The following is an 18,416-nucleotide window of genomic DNA, read 5'->3' as shown; positions in this document are numbered from 1 at the left end:
TATCTCTCAATTAATTTGAAATGATTTATAGATATTAAGTAAAATGTAGATCCATGGTTACGACTAGTCACAGAAACCTGAAACATTAGTTTTTGAGAGTTTGTGTGAAGACACTCTTCAGTGGGAAAGTGCTACATCTGCATTTACATCCATACTCTGAAATTCACTGTTGGGTGGTGACTGGCAGATAGTACATCACATTGAACTTTGTATTAGGGCTTCTCAGCGTTCCATTCACTCATGATGTGCAGAAAGAGTGATTGCTTAGGTGCATCTGGGAATGCTGTAATCAGTCTAAAATTATCTTGGGGTCCCTCTGGAAGTGATGTGAAGGGGGTTTTAGTATTTTACTAGATGGATCACTTAATAGTAGCACTCTAAACTCTGTAAGTAGGCTTCCACCTATCTTTGAGAATCTGCCAGTTTAATTTTTCAACTTTTCCATGGCGCTTTCCAGTGGGTCAACCAAATTTATTACTATTTGTGATTTCATTCTTTGTACATATATTCAATATCCCCTGTTAATTTTATTTGGTATGGGTTGCACACATCTGAGAAAATTTTAAGATGTAGAGTACAATTTAAAACAGTGGACATGTGATATTCACCATAAAATATTACATTTAGCATATTTTGTGTGTGTGTGTGTGTGTGTGTGTGTGTGTGTGTGTGTGTGTGTGTGTGTGTGTGTGTGTGTGTGTGTGCGTGTTTGTGTGTGTGCATTTACAAAAAAATAATCAATATTGGTAGTTTATGTGGGTATATTATACAACCAGTTGCATTTTTGTCCTTTGATATGATTTACTTTCTGTATCATTAACTAATTTTCAAGCCACTATAGTCTCATAATCAGGTGGATATATTGTGGGAACACTTTCTGTATCATGTGCAGCTAGGCACTAGGATCATGATGCCACATCAACACAACTATTTTTCTTTCCAAATACTGGATGATGATGTGAGGTGAGGGGCACTCAACATCATGAACATGGGTGCCCTGGTGAAACGTCAGCATACCAATATCATGGACAGGGACAAAGGCTGTCCCTGCATGTGGACCAGTTTGTAATGCATTAAAGTCTGCCTCCCTTCCCCACCAATTCAGGGATGAGGACTAACAGTTCACAAAATTTTACCACTCTTGTAACTGGAATCAGTATCAGGGAGGATGATGGGGAGATCTCCTTCGAGACTGATGGCTGCCCTTATATCAATATGTTGCCAAAATATGCTTCCCCTACCACCATACCACATGGTCTGAGCACGAGAAGGGGAAACAGCAGAAACTTTGAACACACCACACAAGACATGCAAAAGGCAATGTATTTACACTGCATAGACCTTCATTGCACTACATAGAACTTTATTTTATATTTCAAATTTCTCAACAATATAGATCTAAAAGATAGGAAAATTTTCATTATTATTGTTATTATTTTTATTTTATTTTTTTAATATTTTTTAAATTTTATTATTATTATTATTATTATTTTTTATTTTATTTTATTTATTTATTTATTTTTGGCACTGAAGACAACATACAGTTTTTATCTGGTACAAACTGTGAACATAAGGATGGATGCGGACAATTTCACATATTTTTGCACTCAGGTCACCATGTAATTATGACTTCTTTAGTTTCATAATAAAAAAAATAAGTCTTTCTCACACACCTGCACACACACACACACACACACACACACACACACACACACACACACACACACACACACACACACACACGTATGTGCATTGATCAAAGTATTGTCACACATTGGAAACCTTATCAGAGAGACATGAAAACTCAACCTGAGGAAAGCAATATATATGTCCTGAACTAGCACTAAAGGGATTTGCCTTTAAAATGGCAATTACCTTGCAGATCAGTCAGTTACATCTGTGCAGATCAGTCAGGTACACTTGTGCATGCACAGGGGCACTTGCAACTGAAATGAAAAACAGTTTTGAGAAGACATGTAAGATAGGCAGTGTCCTCCAAATGTTTGGTCAACTATCCTTGTAATTATTTCAAGGCCAAAACAAATGATTCAGACCTCATGTTTTCATAAACACCAGTAATCCTAGGGAACTGGTCTACGATCATCAGAATGTATTCCCTTTACAAAGTTATCTATATATGAAAGAAACTTCCACATAGGAAAAATATATTAAAAACAAAGATTCCAAAACTTACCAAGCGGGAAAGCACCGGTAGATAGGCACAATAAATAAAACACACAAACACACACACGGAATTTCTAGCTTTCGCAACTGACGGTTACTTCTTCAGGAAAGAGGGAAGGAGAGGGAAAGACAAAAGGATGTGGGTTTTAAGGGAGAGGGTAAGGAGTCATTCCAATCCCGGGAGCGGAAAGACTTACCTTAGGGGGAAAAAAGGACAGGTGTACAGTCGCACACACACACATATCCATCCGCACATACACAGACACAAGCAGACATTTTGACAAAACTAGACAGGTAAGAAAATGACAGATGTAAAAAACTAAAAAGGAGTGAAGAAAGGAATTGTTAATTTGAAGAAATACTGAGACCAAGGATACTGACATAAATTAAGGCTGGGTGGGTGGTGAGAACCAAGGACATGTTGTGGTGCCAGTTCCCACCTGTGGAGTTCTGAGAAACTGGTGTCTGGGGATAGAATGCAGATGGCACCATGGACATGGCTGTCATATTATAGTGCATGCTCTGCAACAGGATATTGTGTGTTGCTAGTGTACAGTCTCTGCCTATGCCCATTCATCCTAACTGATAACTTGGTAGTTGTCATGCCAATGTAAAAGGCCAAACAGTGTTTACATTTACAGGTAGACTATGAGTGTATTGTACTGAACTGAGGACCTAAGAATAACGGAGAGTATTCGTCCCCGTTGTAGCTCTCAGTGGTTCACAACCCCACAATAGGCTGCAGCAGTCCACTCACCCCACCACCACCCCACACCGAATTCAGGGTTATTGTGTTGTTCAGGCCCTAGTTGACCCCCCTGAGAATGTCTCACACGATATGAGTGTAATCCCAAATAATTGCATAGCTGAGTAATGGTGGTGGTGTGTGTGTACATGGACACAGTGTTTGCGCACCAATTGCTGATATAGTGTAACTGAGGTGGAAGAAGGGGAACCAGCCTGCGTTTGATGAGTCAGATGGAAAACCACCTTAAAAACCATCCACAGCCTGGCCAGCACACCAGACCTTAACACTAATCTGCTGGGCGAATCCATTGCCAGGAACCAGCATGCCTTCCTGCCCAGAAAGCAGTGTGTTAGACTGCACGGCTAACCGGGCATGTTAAACTGTAATACTAAAGTGGCTGCTATAAAACATATATTTAAGAACTAGATTACAACATACATTACAACAATAAGGCAATTGATATTAGAACACAGTGCAGTAAAATAGCAGAGTTGCTTCTGTTTTCATTGGCACTGAGTTACAGCTCAGATCGACAATGTCCTGTCACTAGAGAAATATTCTTATACAGGGTAATTCAAAAAGAATATCACAACTTTAGGAATTTAAAACTCTGCAACAACAAAAGGCAGAGCTAAGCACTATCTGTCGGTGAATTAAGGGAGCTATAAAGTTTCATTTAGTTGTACATTTGTTCGCTTGAGGCGCTGTTGACTAGGCGTCAGTTGATGCTAAGATGGCGACCGCTCAACAGAAAGCTTTATGTGTTATTGAGTATGGCAGAAGTGAATCGATGACAGTTGTTCAGCGTGCATTTTGAACGAAGTATGGTGTTAAACCTCCTGATAGGTGGTGTATTAAATGTTGGTATAAACAGTTTACAGAGAATGGGTGTTTGTGCAAAGGAAAAACCCGTGACAGAGCACTTCATCACTGGCCTCCAAGAAGCCCTGATCTTACCCCCTGTGATTTTTTCTTATGGGGGTATGTTAAGGATATGGTGCTTTGGCCACCATTGATGATTTGAAATGAGAAATAACAGATAAATAACAGCAACTATCCAAACTGTTACGCCTGATATGCTACAGAGAGTGTGGAACGAGTTGGAGTATCGGGTTGATATTGCTTGAGTGTCTGGAGGGGGCCATATTGAACATCTCTGAACTTGTTTTTGAGTGAAAAAAAACCTTTTTAAATACTCTTTGTAATGATGTATAACAGAAGGTTATATTATGTTTCTTTCATTAAATACACATTTTTAAATGTGTACTGTATACTGTATGAAGGTCGCTTTTTTAGTATGCATAAGATTTTAGTTCCAAATTATTCAACTGGTAATGAGTGTATATCCTTAATTAAAGCAAAAAATAACTTTAGAGCCACCATTGGGAAGCTGTTCTGCATCTTAGTTTATTGACATCTTGGCCTGTCTATACCTGTCTTTATAGTGAGTGTTGTGTGGATGAGCTTCATTTCTCCTTCTGTATGTCTCACGATTTGTCTTTGTGCAAATAAGGTAAGTGAAAATATGTTGGCTAAAACCAGTCAAATCTCCTAATCTGGAAAAATTTGGTTTGCAGTGGTCAGTTTCTTTGCTTCAGGTAAAGAGCCTCAGTGCTTTCTTGTGCAATTAAAGCACATTCTTGCAGCCTGCAGAATGATCCCACAGTAACAGCCCATAGCAGGTGTGGTTTTGGAACATTGTATAGTATACTGTTAAGGACTACTGTAGTATAACGCTTTTTAGTTTCCTCAAGAGCTACAGGACTCCCAAGAGTTCGGAACATACATGTTTAGTTTGTTGTTGCCAGGTTAACTTGGTATCAATGAAAAAGTCCAGAAACTTAACAGCTGCTGTGTCACCCAGTGCTCCAATATCACTTAGACTGCATATCATACCCTGTGTTTTCTCTTCATTAATTTGCATCTTGTTCATGATGAATCAGGCTTTGACTTCAAGGGATAGGACTTCTGCTTGTTGAACAGCTTGCAATACATTGTTCCCTTTTGAGAACAAAGTTGTATCATCTGCAAACTGCAAGGTGTGCCCATTGGAACCTATGTCATTAACAAAAGTTAAGAACAATAGGATCCCAATTATGGATCCCTGATTCTGCTTTTTGCACCGACACAATGTGCCCTCTGTTATTTAGGTAGGATTCAAGTGTTTGTAGAACAGCTCCTTCAATACCATATGAGTTTAGACTGCTGAGAATGGGCTTATGTGGGATACATGAAATGACTTACCAAGGTTACAGAGTACCAGTGCTATAGACTGCTTGTCTTTAACACCATGACTTATATTTGTAACTAAGTCAAGTGCTGTTGTAGTTGACCAGCCCTTCTGAAAGCTGTGCTGCGTATCATAAAAGTTATTTCCTTCAAAATAACTTAATGGCTAATCTTTCATTATGGACTACATCACCTTAGCTAGCACTAGTATTATAGATTTAGGCCAGCATCTTGGCACTTCACTTGGATTTCCCTTCTTTTTAAACTGCTACTGTGCATGCTACTTTCAGGAAGTCTGGAAATTACCCTGTGTGGCAGCATTTATTTATTACTGCTGACAGTGACTGAGCAATTTTACTGATTATAGTTTTTAATATAGTACAGGGCTCCCTGAGTCTTTCTAGTCTTTTACTATTTTTATTATGCCTTTGAGTACAATCTCTTCCACATTGTCATGCTCCATTTATTTTCAAATTTCACGACAACTGCAGGCTCTGTTCTGAAGTCAGGAAATTCACCTACTGTGCTTTCACTGTGTTCATAAAATATTCATTAAATTCATCTGGACTGCAAAAATTAAAGCAATAGGTGAGCTTTATCCTATGTTCATTAACATGCTGCCTTGCAAGGATTGTGAGTTTCTTCAATAAATCTGGTGTTTTATGTCCTTCCTTTCTCTTCTTCATTCTGTAAATCCTTTTGGCTTATAAATAACTGCAGTATAATCTGTCTTTAAATCAGTTACTTCAGTGGCTTTGACACAAATTATGATTTAGTAGTTGTACAATGCATTTTATTTTAGGTAATCTAGAGGTATACTAGCGCCTTCATTCGAAAGTTTACTGTGTGTATTTTGATTTGGCAAGTGGATATCTCTTGGGTTTCAGTGGAAAATTTTCATCAAATTTGGCATTAAGAGCCTGGAAATTGGAAGTGAATGTATCACTTGGTGTCAGTTCTTCATACATTTGATGCTAATTTGTAGAAGACACTGCAGTTCTGAAATCGTCCAATTTTTTTCTTTTTAATAACCCTACTTCTGAAGACATAATTTGAATGCCAGTTGCAAATTTGTTGAATACTTGCTGATTTGCCCATAACTTCATGATTACTGCACTGTGATTTTCAAGCATAGTGTCAAACATACTTACTTTGTAGCCCCAACTATTTAGATTTGTAACAACTGTATCAAGACAGACATCTCCTCTTGCAAGTAAATAACTTGCCAATGACAAAACAAATTGAGAATTCACCAACAGCACATGAGGAAGAAACATCTCTAGCTACATCTCTAGAAGAAATGAGGCCTACATCAGCATCAGATTGGGAACCATCATTGTTACCATTGGCATCATCAGAAGCAGTAGTAGAAAATGTATCAGCTATAGAAGCACTTCCACAAACCACAGCAGAAGTTACACCAGCAACAATAACTACATCCCTGCTGAAAGGAAGGAAGGAAGAGAACTACAGCAGAAGAAGCAGTATAAATTGTTGTGGGTAAGCAGAAAACAGTGCCTCCTCTCCATTTACATGATTTTTTTTTAGTGGAACACAGCAAGATGAAGAAGCCCATGAAATAGGTAGTGTAAAAGATATTGTAGCTCCTAACCAAACTGTTCATTCTAAAGACAATAACAATTCTGTTCTTAAAATTTGCTGTCTGAATGTTCAAGGAGTAAAAGACAAAGAATTTATTGTAAAAAATTTTTTTTTTGTAAGTGAACGCTGGGCAACAGAGGTGAACTTGGAGCTATCAACTTTGATAACTATAAAATAGAAAATGGTTACTATAGAAAAGTGCATAAAAGGGGTGGTGTGGCATTGTATACTAACCAGTCCCTCAGCTACTCCATCAATAGGTTGGATCAAGATTAGCTGTGTGACAAACTGAATTTTGAAGCCACTGGTATAGTTAGTGACAATTTTAAGTTAGTGATAGTAGCCTTATACAGATCACCTAAGGGTAACATTAGTATATTTTTAGAAAAACTGGACATGCTGTTAGATGTATTTAGAAAGACAAAATTGTTACATTATGACACTATAATAGGTGAAGATTTGAATGCAGATTTTGATGTAACAGCAGCCAAACATAGTGTAACTGAGCTCAAAAATCTTGTTAGACAGTACAATCTGCACTTTATCAATAATAGACCCACAAGAGATGAAGTATGTCTTGACAATATTTTGTCAGTTTCAATATTACAGAAAAATCATGTGATGTGACAGTATTTCCATCCTCAGATCATAATTCTGTATCATTAAATTACATAAGTAGGTTCTGTGCTGATAAGAGTAACCCTGTGAAATTTAACATTTTCCTGGCAAACTAAATATTCAAAAAGATTTCGGGCTTGTAGCCGGTCGTCGTTAGCTTCCATCCCCAATATTTTGACTGGATAACTGCCAGCCATCCTCTAGTGGGCCATCGAAGACTGACAAAGACGCCCTCCATTCTGTAATATATAGCATGCAGCGAGTGTTCTGCGCATGCGTCAAAATCATATGGACAGCTGAACCACACCGCCCACCAGCAGCGCCCTCACTGGTGGAACTGCTGAACTCAGCTGTCTTCGGCATTGTCAATTGCTGTGGCCATCGGAGTCTGGAGCAGATCTTAGAGATGAGGGGGTTCCATGCATTATCTAGCTGGTAGCAATTGTCACAATTGATAAGATTGTCTGTCTGTGAATTTCCACTAATTCTTTTATGATGGAGTCCCAAAAGGATGTTGCTGTGGCCAATATCGTTGTCTTGTCATACTCCATTGAGTGTCCAGTGCAATTCTCAGCAATTGCATGTGTAACATTCTGTTTGTTTAAACAATGAAAAATCAGGATAGAATAATGACAAAATTAACAATAGACTGTTACCCACCATATAACAGAGATGATGAAGTGCAGATAGGTACAACAAAAAGACCATCAAACAAGAAGCTACACACACACACACACACACACACACACAGACACACACACACACATGTAACTCATAAACACATGACTACAGTCTCTGGCTGCCAAGACTGGTCTCTTGCTGTTGTCTTTCATTGACAGCACATTGTAAAGCTATGTAACTGCATTGTAGTCACTTGGCAGTGAATTAATGAATGATCAGAATTACTGTGCTTCTCTCATCATTAACTCTGTTACTGATAGACTGCATAAATTGGTTCCATGAAGGAACTGCTGGCATTTCATAGTGGGCTGCAATGAGTTGATTCACTTTCTACACATTCATGGGGTATCAATCCCATCAATGCTACACACATCACTGATGACATCACACTTATGACTTAGCACTTCTTGGCCATTGTTTACGGAAATGTATTTTACATAAAAGCTGTCTTAACAGTTGCGAAATAGTGGTCACTTAATATACTGAGAATAACTCAATTATATAAAAACAAGCCCAGTCAAGTTATTTTGTCCACTCACATAAGAGAACTGGATAGGAAAAGCTGGTGAAGTATAATCTGTCTGTAAACTGAAGAGCAAGCAGCACGCTTGGTAGGAAGTTGCCTTTCCTGGAAGAACACTACAGCTGCCATACTGAGTGACTAAAACTCAATTTTCCTCCAACAGTGTATAACAGGGTACAGTGATTTATGTAGAATCTGACCTTATGCTTTTTTAGTGTTGGTATTATCTTATCACACTTTGTGGACCCCCGCCCCCCTCCCCCACCCCCCCAACCACGCATACCTCCCTCCCCCCCCCCCCCCCCCCCCCCGTCCCCATGAGTGTCTGTCTGCCTTTTTACACCCTCATAGCACAATTTATTCCTTAATACACTTCCAGTGCACTTTGATGTGACACACATGTTCTTAAGCATTTCATTTAACAATGAAAACAAATTTTAACTCCTTAAAGGACTATTTTTTAAAATTATCTGTGTTTCTTCCATCCCCTGCAACATGGAAGCTACTAGGCCTAAAGGAGAAATGAATAGGACTATTTTGTATAAATTTAGTATAGTTTAATTTTTTTCTAGGGAACATTTTCACTAGGACCCATAGTTTTTGAGCCATTTGATAGGAACATAAAGAAGTGAGCCTTAAATGACCATTAACTCCAATGTTCACAGCCCGCCACTCAGAATATTTAATGTTTTCAGGACACTCCCCCTTAGCATGGTGCAAAAATTTGTAACTACAAAATTTTCCCCTAATTTTCATTCACTGACTGGACTACTAGGTACTAAATATATTTTTCAATAACAGAAGAAAGCAATCAGACATGTAGAAGGATTAAAACCCAGAGGGACCTGCAGAAACTACTTTAAATCTCTCAGCATCATAATAGTGCATAGACTGAACATATGTAACTGTTTAATATTTACTAGAGAATATCTGAAAAAAAAATCAACAGGGGATATGTTGTGCATGTACACAATACCAGAAACAGTTACTCGGAGTTTTCTTCCCAAGACTTGCTATAGTTCATAGTCCATAATAACTATAATTGCTTAAGAATTTTTCAGTAAGTTACCAGACTCAGCTTGTACAGTACCACTAAATAAATATAAGAGAATATTAAAACTTGGCTCAAATACCATGAATACTACTCAGTTGAAAAATTCATAGACACTAATCATCATATAATTTGTTTAGTTCAAATGGCTCTGAGCACTATGGGACTTAACATCTATGGTCATCAGTCCCCTAGAACTTAGAACTACTTAAACCTAACTAACCTAAGGACATCACACAACACCCAGCCATCACAAGGCAGAGAAAATCCCTGACCCCGCCAGGAATTGAACCCGGGAACCGGGGCGCGGGGAGCAAGAACGCTACCGCATCACCACGAGATGTGGGCCCACGAGATGCAGGCATTTGTTTAGTCTAAGTGATGATAAAACCTTATATTTCTTAAATAAACTGATTATTTACTGTGTGTTTTCTGTATATGTAATTTATTGTAGTATAAAACTTGGTCCAAATGTAAACTTTGACAAAGGTAATTTAACGAGGTGATTAAATATTCATTTCTTTTCTGTGCCATCAGAATAATTTCTCAATTTTCTCGATACAAATTATTTATGTACAAAAAGAGATATATTGTTTGTCTTAATCTCCTGACAAATGTGAGTTTTGGCACTTAGAATCTTTGACATATCCAATTTTCAATTCACTCCATAGTGAACAGTTGGTTTTCTATGGAATTTAGTACTACACATTTTGCTACTCTGAAAAAAAGCTATTGCTTCATGTGATATATTACTCAGCTGCTATTATTATCTAATACTTCAAACACCGTACTTTAACTTCACAAAGACCACTATTAGCTCTCTATGTACTCACAAAATGAAGAGCTATCTGATAAAAATATTTAAGTTGGGCAGAATTTACATTCCTCAGTGCAAGTATTTAGACTTATTGTAGAAGTAATACCTGATGAGGTATTCTTTTGCTTAAAAAAATGGAGAATTTATGACACACTGCTGACAAATATCATATGCATCAGCTGCTGCATTGATCTATTATGGCTTGTGACACTTGAAATGTGAGTGAGGCTAAAGGTGCAGGTCAGGCCAAAGTGTCAAAGTCTTATCTGCACATGTGCACTGCTGATTGTGTACTTGCAGGACAATATCTGTTTCTTCTGTAACTACATCCATGGAGTGGTAAGATATTTTTATAATATCTGGTAGTACACAAATTTTCTGCTGATAAATCAATATTCATACCAATGGTGAAGCAGGGAGGCATACTGGAGTGGCGCCAGCAAATGTATAAGTTAACAAAAGGAGCTCAGTTTTGCCTGCTTTGAACTTAAAAATCTCTCTCTTTGTGTTGACCTGAGTACAGTACTCCTAGCATACAATCATTCAATATTATTCTATGGCTAAATTTTAAGTGGCTCTTTAAATAAGGCATAAAAGTATTTATTTAACAAAAGTGTGCAATAAGATTATAGTGTAAAGTTCATAACCAAACTTTTTTAGAAGTCTCTAGCAATTTTCACACATATGCTCCTAGTCATTCATTTCTTGTAAATTGCAGTTAATACTAACATTCACATTACACACTTTTAGCTTTTCCAGCATACAGTCTGACAGTGTTGACCGAAATCAGGAGAGCTACATGAATGTTTACCACAAAATAGGACTTAAAAACAGCAGCTGAATAGCATAATGGGCAATTTTTGAAGTAACTCCATTTCTAACAAGTATTTAAAGCAATAAATGTGATTATCAGACTACTGTTAAATGTTTATTAATATAGATTACTGTAGTATTCTTCAATGTCTATGTTAATCCAAAACCTGCCAAGATTGCTCTGCCTTATGTGGGGTTTATAGAACATGGTGCAATTGCTCATACATGTTCCTTCTGGTCTACTGCAGTCAAGGGTTCATTTACAAAATCAAAATTGTCAATGTCTGTTCTCTTGTGTTTCCTGATTCCATGTGGGGTACTTACTACAGTAATATTTTTCTCCTTGAATGTAATGCGCCTTTTGTAAAATACTACCTTCTCCATTTTTAATTTTTCTAGAAAACACCTCTAAATAATGAGGAATTGCAGAGATGAGTTATAGGCTTAGTTAGCACTGTTACAAATTGTCAATGCCCAAAGAAAATTTTTATTTTAATTCTCAGTATTTCCTCTTCATCTGTTGGATACAAAAAGAATGTTCTTCCATTGAAATAAGTTTTGTGCTGGTCTCTGTTTTCAAAAACTGTTCTTTGGTGTTTCTCTGTCAGATTACATGCTTCATCTGTGAAACATGCATTAAATACCTCAGCTATTCTGCATGAGTCAGTAATTTTGTGTCCACTTTCAAGCAGATTAATGTTGCAGTGATTTTCTTGTGTGTTGCCAGTTTCTCTCCTGACAATGTCCCCCCCCCCCCCTCTCTGCTCCCCTTTCTGATAATTTTCTTAGAGGTCTGTTTGTATCTTTTAAAATAAACATCAAATTCTGGAATGATTTCAGTTTGCTTGGGTACATGATTGAGAAATATTTTTTCCTTTTTTGAAACCTGTATGCATGGAGTGATCGAACTACCTATTGTATTATTTTTTATGATTTTCCTTTCACTGAGTGGAAATCAAAACTCAAAATAGCACTGGAAGACGCTTAATACTTTACCAAATTAATGTGAATTTATGTTTTGAACACTGAATTTTCTAGTAGTAGTTACTGATGATTCACTGGGATGTACAGAATGATTTGCTTTTTTGGTATCATTCATACAGTCTTAATTTTGCTTTTCACCTTTGTGCCACAATTGTCACAGGGTCAGTAAAGTTACAATGGATTTGGCATGGTTAATTTAAAGGGGTGGCCGGATGCCCTTCCTGCTGCCACCCTGTAGTATCCCCTGGGATGGAATCAGTGTGCCCTGGTTGCCTGCATCTAGTGTAAATCATGAAATAGTGTGAACGTCTTGCAAATGTCTGCGAGTCATGTAACTGAAGTGGGACATGGGGACCAGCCCAGTATTCACCTAGTAGGATGTGAAAAACCACCTAAAAACCACATCCAGGCTAGCTGGCAGACCGGCCATCATGGTTAATTCACTGTGCGGATTCGATCTGGGGCCGGCAGGCCTACCTGAGTCCAGGAAGCAGTGCATTAGCACTCTCAACTAACCAGGCAGGTGGTATCATTCATACAGTGTTTCCCCAAAACCTATTTCATAAGCACAATAGTAAATATGTGGTGTATTTTGGAACTCATGTGTTTTTTACATGTGCTGTTGTTTCTAATGTAGGTTTCACGTTAAATATGAAGAGGAGGTTCAGTCATTCAGTATATTGCTTAGGTTAAACAGAAAAATCAATATTAAAGTCATCACATAGGATCAGACATCTGTTTCTTTCTGTTAACTTGTAAAGGAGAGATTTCAAATTTTGTAGCAATGTGTTTGTATCCCTACTAGGTGTCCTGTACAAACAAAAGTATGGCTATATTCACATTTCAAATTTCAAGTTCTTATATTTCTGGACCTCTTTATCTGGGAATATATTCTGGAACTGAATGGCTACAAATATTACATCACTTTTAATGTAGGTACAGCTGTCATCATAATTTTGGGCTTTTCTGCAGAAGTGACTGCCTAATACAAATCCTGGGAGATATACAATTTTAAGTTTACAATGAAAACTTTAGATGTATTTCAACAACATTTTAGTGGTATGTATTATGTTTTACACAGGATGCAGATATTTTTAATTTTCCTATTCTGATGTCTACATGTTCTGGTATCTGACAAACTATGAAAAATAAAAAACTTAATTTTGTGAGGGAGCGAATCAGGACATATAGACAGCGCAAGTTTGCCTTAAAGTACTCATCAGTAGAATACAAAATGTAGCATTTTCTTTACAGTGTTCCTAAATGTTTTCATTTTTGTTTCTAGTGGTAGGAGTAGTTTGATGTAGAGTAGGTTGCCATATTTTTTTCCACAACATGACTTCTGATTAATATTTTGTCCTCAGTCTTTGGATCATCTTTTCTATCCTACTCTGCATAAGTAAAACACAGTTTATAGTACACTGACCTGCCAAAATACTATAACCACTGCACACCATGATGTTGGATGCCACACAGTGACATTGTGGGCATGTGACGTAACAGAAGTATGTAAGTGGAGCAGCCACAGATGAGGGATCACCCTAGCAAAGATGTGGGCTACAGATGGGGACACCAAAGCACAGATTATTATTAGGCAGAGCTTGTGAATGAGTATCTCAAAAACAGCAAACCTGGGTGAATGTTCATGTGGCACTGTCGTGAGCATCTACAGAAAGAGGTAGAAAAACAATGGAACTGCCAATAGGTGCTAAATCACTGGATGTCCACGTTTATTGACAGAATGAGTGGTTTTGAGAATTATCTGCTCTGTAAAGATGGATAGATGGAGATCTGTGGCATCTCTGTTGAAAGAGCACAATGATGGTGCATGAACAAGTGTCTTGGAGTACACTGTTCATCATACATTGTTGAACATGGAGCTCCACAGCAGACCACCCCTATGTGTTTACATGTTGACCCAACAACATCATCAATTATGATTACAATGGGCCCAGGACCATTGAGATTTGGCTGTTGATCACTGGAAATGTGTTGACTCTTTCAGTATATCTCATTTTTGCTGCGGTGGGCCGATTGTCATCTACACATATGCCGTCATTGAAATGAATGTTGGCTTACAATGTGCAGTGCACCATAGACACAGGCTTATGGGAGCAGTGTTATGCTATGGGAGAAATTCTCCTCCACTTGCTTGGGACCTGTTGTAGTAATTGAAGACAGGCTGACTGCTATGAACTTCCTGCATCACTTCATGTTCGATGTCTTCCCTGATGAAAATGTCATCTTTCAGCAGTATAATTGTCTATGTTTCAGAGCCAGAATCATGCTACAGTCATTTGAAGATCATTACAATGAACTCACGTTGATGTCTCGGTTACCAAATTTATCTGATGTAAATCCTACAGAACCCATTTGGGTCACTATCAGCCGCCATCACTGCATGCAACAATCAGCGGCCCGTTATTTACAAAAATTACTTGACCTGTTCGAATACATCTAATGCCACATACCTCCACAAGCCTACCAACAACCTGTTGGATTCCTGATATAGAGAAGCAGTGATGTATTTTGTTCCAAAAATGGACACACAAACTATTAAGCAGGTAGTCGTAGAGTTTTTAGCTCAACAGTGCAGGAGTGGTGGTTAGCTGCATTAGTATTTTCTCATTATTTTTATTAGCATGAGTTCTATAAGGAAATTATTAAATTATTTCTGTGAACAGTCGTCCAAACAGTGATCTCATATGTCACTATTGAGTGTTTAACTTCATTATACCCAGTTTTGAGAATGCTAGATCACATGATTGCTTGAGAATTCTGAATGCATGGCGTAATTCCGCTCTGAAATCTACTATCAGTCCACACCCACAAAAATGTCTCTGTTACTTGTTTAATTTCTATACCATGAATTTTTAAGGGCTCCATTTAGGCAGAATGTTTTCTGAATGGACAGAAGAATATATTAACTGTCTTGCTTGTGTTCAGCAACAACTTACTCTCCTGTAGCCAGAAGAGCAGCCTACTGACTGTCTCATTAATCTTGTACCTTTATTGCAAAACTGAGTCAGACTGAAAGGACAAATTTGTATCATCTGCAGATAACACAGGAGAGGTGTTGGGAAGGTATAATAGAAGTTGGTTGGTGAATGTTAGGGCTTTTGGATTGAAACAATGAATTTGTTTGGAATTGGTCAACTCATACAAATAGCTTGGTGTAACAGTTTGTAGGGAAATGAATTGCAGTAATCATAGAGGCTCAGCCATGGCTATAGCAGGTGGCAGACTTTGATTTATTGGCAGAATACTGAGGAAATTCAATCAGACTAAGCCACGTCATAAATCTTTCATGTGACCCGTCCTAGAATATTGATCAAGTGTGTGGGGGACATACCAAATAGGACTATGCAGGGATATTGAACATATATGGAGAAGAAAAGTACAAATGGCTACAAGTTTGTGTGTTCAGTGGCAGGGTGTATACGTGGACAAGGAAAAAAAAATACTGGATTTTTCCCGGATATCCCGATTAAAAATACACTCCCCCCTCCCTTGAAAATACACTTTTTCTGTCTTAAGTGACAGTATTCTCTTCCTTAATAGAGTAAAACTCATCAGTCCTTTGAATGTTTATGTTTTAGGCCTATATACCAGAGTAGAATTTGCCGGCACTTTAGAAAACGGAACTCCGGGGGGAAAACACGTCTTGAAAGACCTTTGATGTGCAGCAACATGTACGCTGCAAAAAAATGGTTCAAATGGCTCTGAGCACTATGGGACTCAACTTCTGAGGTCATTAGTCCCCTAGAACATAGAACTAGTTAAACCTAACTAACCTAAGGACATCACACACATCCACACCTGAGGCAGGATTTGAACCTGCAACCGTAGCGATCTCGCGATTCCAGACTGAAACGCCTAGAACCACACGGTCACTTCAGACAGCTTGTATGCTGCATATTTTCATATTATGAATGTATAAATTTGAATTCCACCAAACACTGCATGTTACTTTCCGAAACTTTGAAATCAAGATTGCGATGCAATTCTGTAAGACAGTCATAGCTCATGTCACATGATTTCGCCACCTGATGGCAGCAGACGACACATGATGTAGTAAGCCAATAGCAAGATCACTCTTCAGTAGCATGAACACACAAATGAGAAAAGTTAATGGTTTAAATTAATATACACAGCATTCACATATAATATTGGTCTCGAAGATTAATAAGCTGGAAGAGAAGCTAAGCTTCCACGTATAATACTGATCTTTTTTTGGGGCGTCTTACACTTTATGAGCATCACACAAATGTGCCAGTAGAACTTTTAATAATGACGTAAATGTCTGATCCTCTGGGCTTGAAATTCTTCTAAATGGTCGTCCTCAATGAGTTGATTTTTAAATTAGAGTTAAACGCTTTTGTAATTTAAGAAATTCATCATACATTCTCACACATAGTTCGTCTTGCATAAAAGGAAATCTGCTTTTAATGTAATGCTTTTCAAACCACCATTCACAATGTTTCCCCCTACCCATTAGAAACAGGTTTGTTTCAACAGTTGCAAGACAGAGCCAGATAATAGGCCTCATTCTGCTTGCACAGCTATGATGACACAAGAAGCTCATGTGTTTGTATGTGTAAAACATTAAAAGATCTTACATATGTCATAAAAGATACAAAACATCAGACAATACTTCAAGAGCTCCGGAATTTTGTGAACCATACTGAAACGCAGAATTCGGCTCAAACTGCACATTGGTATGTAAATTTTCTTGGAGTACCAGTACTGTATCATCTCATGTTTGGTTCTTTATTATGCCATGCAGTGAATAGTTGAAACTAGCCATTTGTGTGAAATTAAACACTTTGTTTCAAATAAATTGACTGCCTCAGCAGAAAAGATTAATTTTAAGCCAAATTGTTCTGTAAGGCAATTAATTCTTGACTGCCAGAAAGGTGGAAATAAAATCTGGAACTAATAACATATTTTAGTCTTCCATAATCATACTAATGTATTTTAATTCATTTGATAGCTCCCAGCCACAATAATCCATTTGTTTATCATTTAACATGAGAGCAATAAATGAAGAGGAAACAACAAAATCACAGGTCACGTGCAGACTCCCCACCTCAACTCAGACTGCTCTGTGCATCAGCCCCAATTTACTATATTTCTGAACTGGGGCAATATTAAGTAGTGACACCCACCCACACCTCTGTAACCAGAAGCAGGAGAAGGCATTACTCATACGCGACTCAACTGAGCATGCTCAAGAGCCCGCCCACAACAGATCAAACTAATGTAATTTAAACAGTTGTCTCGTCATGCTCATTGGAGGAAATTTGTTGTTATAAAGCATTGCACAGCCTTCCTAAAGCCTTTGGCACACTTCGCTGTTGGCAGACGCTTGTACAAGCACTGTTTTGTTGTATACGGCACATTTCCTTTGCAACTTAAGTTTTATTTTCGTTTTTTTTTTCTTTCGTTCGTGTTTTGTTGGTACAGGATTATTCAGCAGTAGTGGGATACAGTAATATCCTTTGTTAGTATATTGGTTCTTACCAGTCAAAATCACAAAAATTTGACTGAAAACTAAAACAATGAAAAATTCTCAGAATTCTAGTCAATTCCCGGGTTTTTCCCGGTCTTCTCCTGGATGAAAAAATTCCTGGGTTTTCCCAGATCTCCCGGTTGTCCCAGCTTGTATACACCCTGAGTGTGAGAGTGTCACAGAAATGCTGAAGAAACTGAACTGGAAGGCTCTTGGAGCCAGATGTAAGCTATCCCAACAAAGTCTACTTATGAAGTTTCGAAAACCAACTCTAAATGATGACTCTAAGAGTGTCCTACAAACTTGTACATCTTACTCCTACAGGGATTGTGAGGACAAGATTAGATTAATTACAGCATTATTGGAGGCATTTAAACAACCATTCATCACCATCTCTATATGTGAGTGGAATGGGAAGAAAACTGTAATAACTTCTGCAATGGGACATATCCTCTGCCATTTGCTTGACAATGGTTTGTAGAGCATAGATGTACTTGTAGATTTTCTGTGTCTCTGATACCATATGAATCTAGATTCTGAAGCGCCAGTGAATTATAAATGATATCAAAGCCAGTAAAAAGTCTAGAGGAAAAATTCCTTTTGGTTGAAGGATTTTAAAATTTTATTGGGGAAACAGAAAAGTGCATAACTAAC

At 37.9% G+C, this 18,416-nt stretch overlaps 1 protein-coding gene across 1 annotated transcript in view; it reads left to right on the top strand.

The window, feature by feature from the left end:
* Window positions 1-10,688: 10,688 nt before the first annotated feature.
* The window catches only part of LOC126291788 (uncharacterized), a 28,513-nt gene continuing 20,785 nt past the window's right edge, over window positions 10,689-18,416 (top strand). The window contains exon 1 of the mRNA XM_049985484.1: window positions 10,689-10,792. The gene's annotated coding sequence lies outside the window, so the exon portion shown is untranslated. The remainder of the gene's footprint in view (window positions 10,793-18,416) is intronic.

This window comes from Schistocerca gregaria, chromosome 9 (assembly GCF_023897955.1).
Source record: "Schistocerca gregaria isolate iqSchGreg1 chromosome 9, iqSchGreg1.2, whole genome shotgun sequence".
Classification (NCBI taxonomy): Eukaryota; Metazoa; Arthropoda; class Insecta; order Orthoptera; family Acrididae; genus Schistocerca; species Schistocerca gregaria.
The sequence above is the reverse complement of the archived record's forward strand: the minus strand, read 5'-3'. Positions and strand labels throughout refer to the sequence as shown.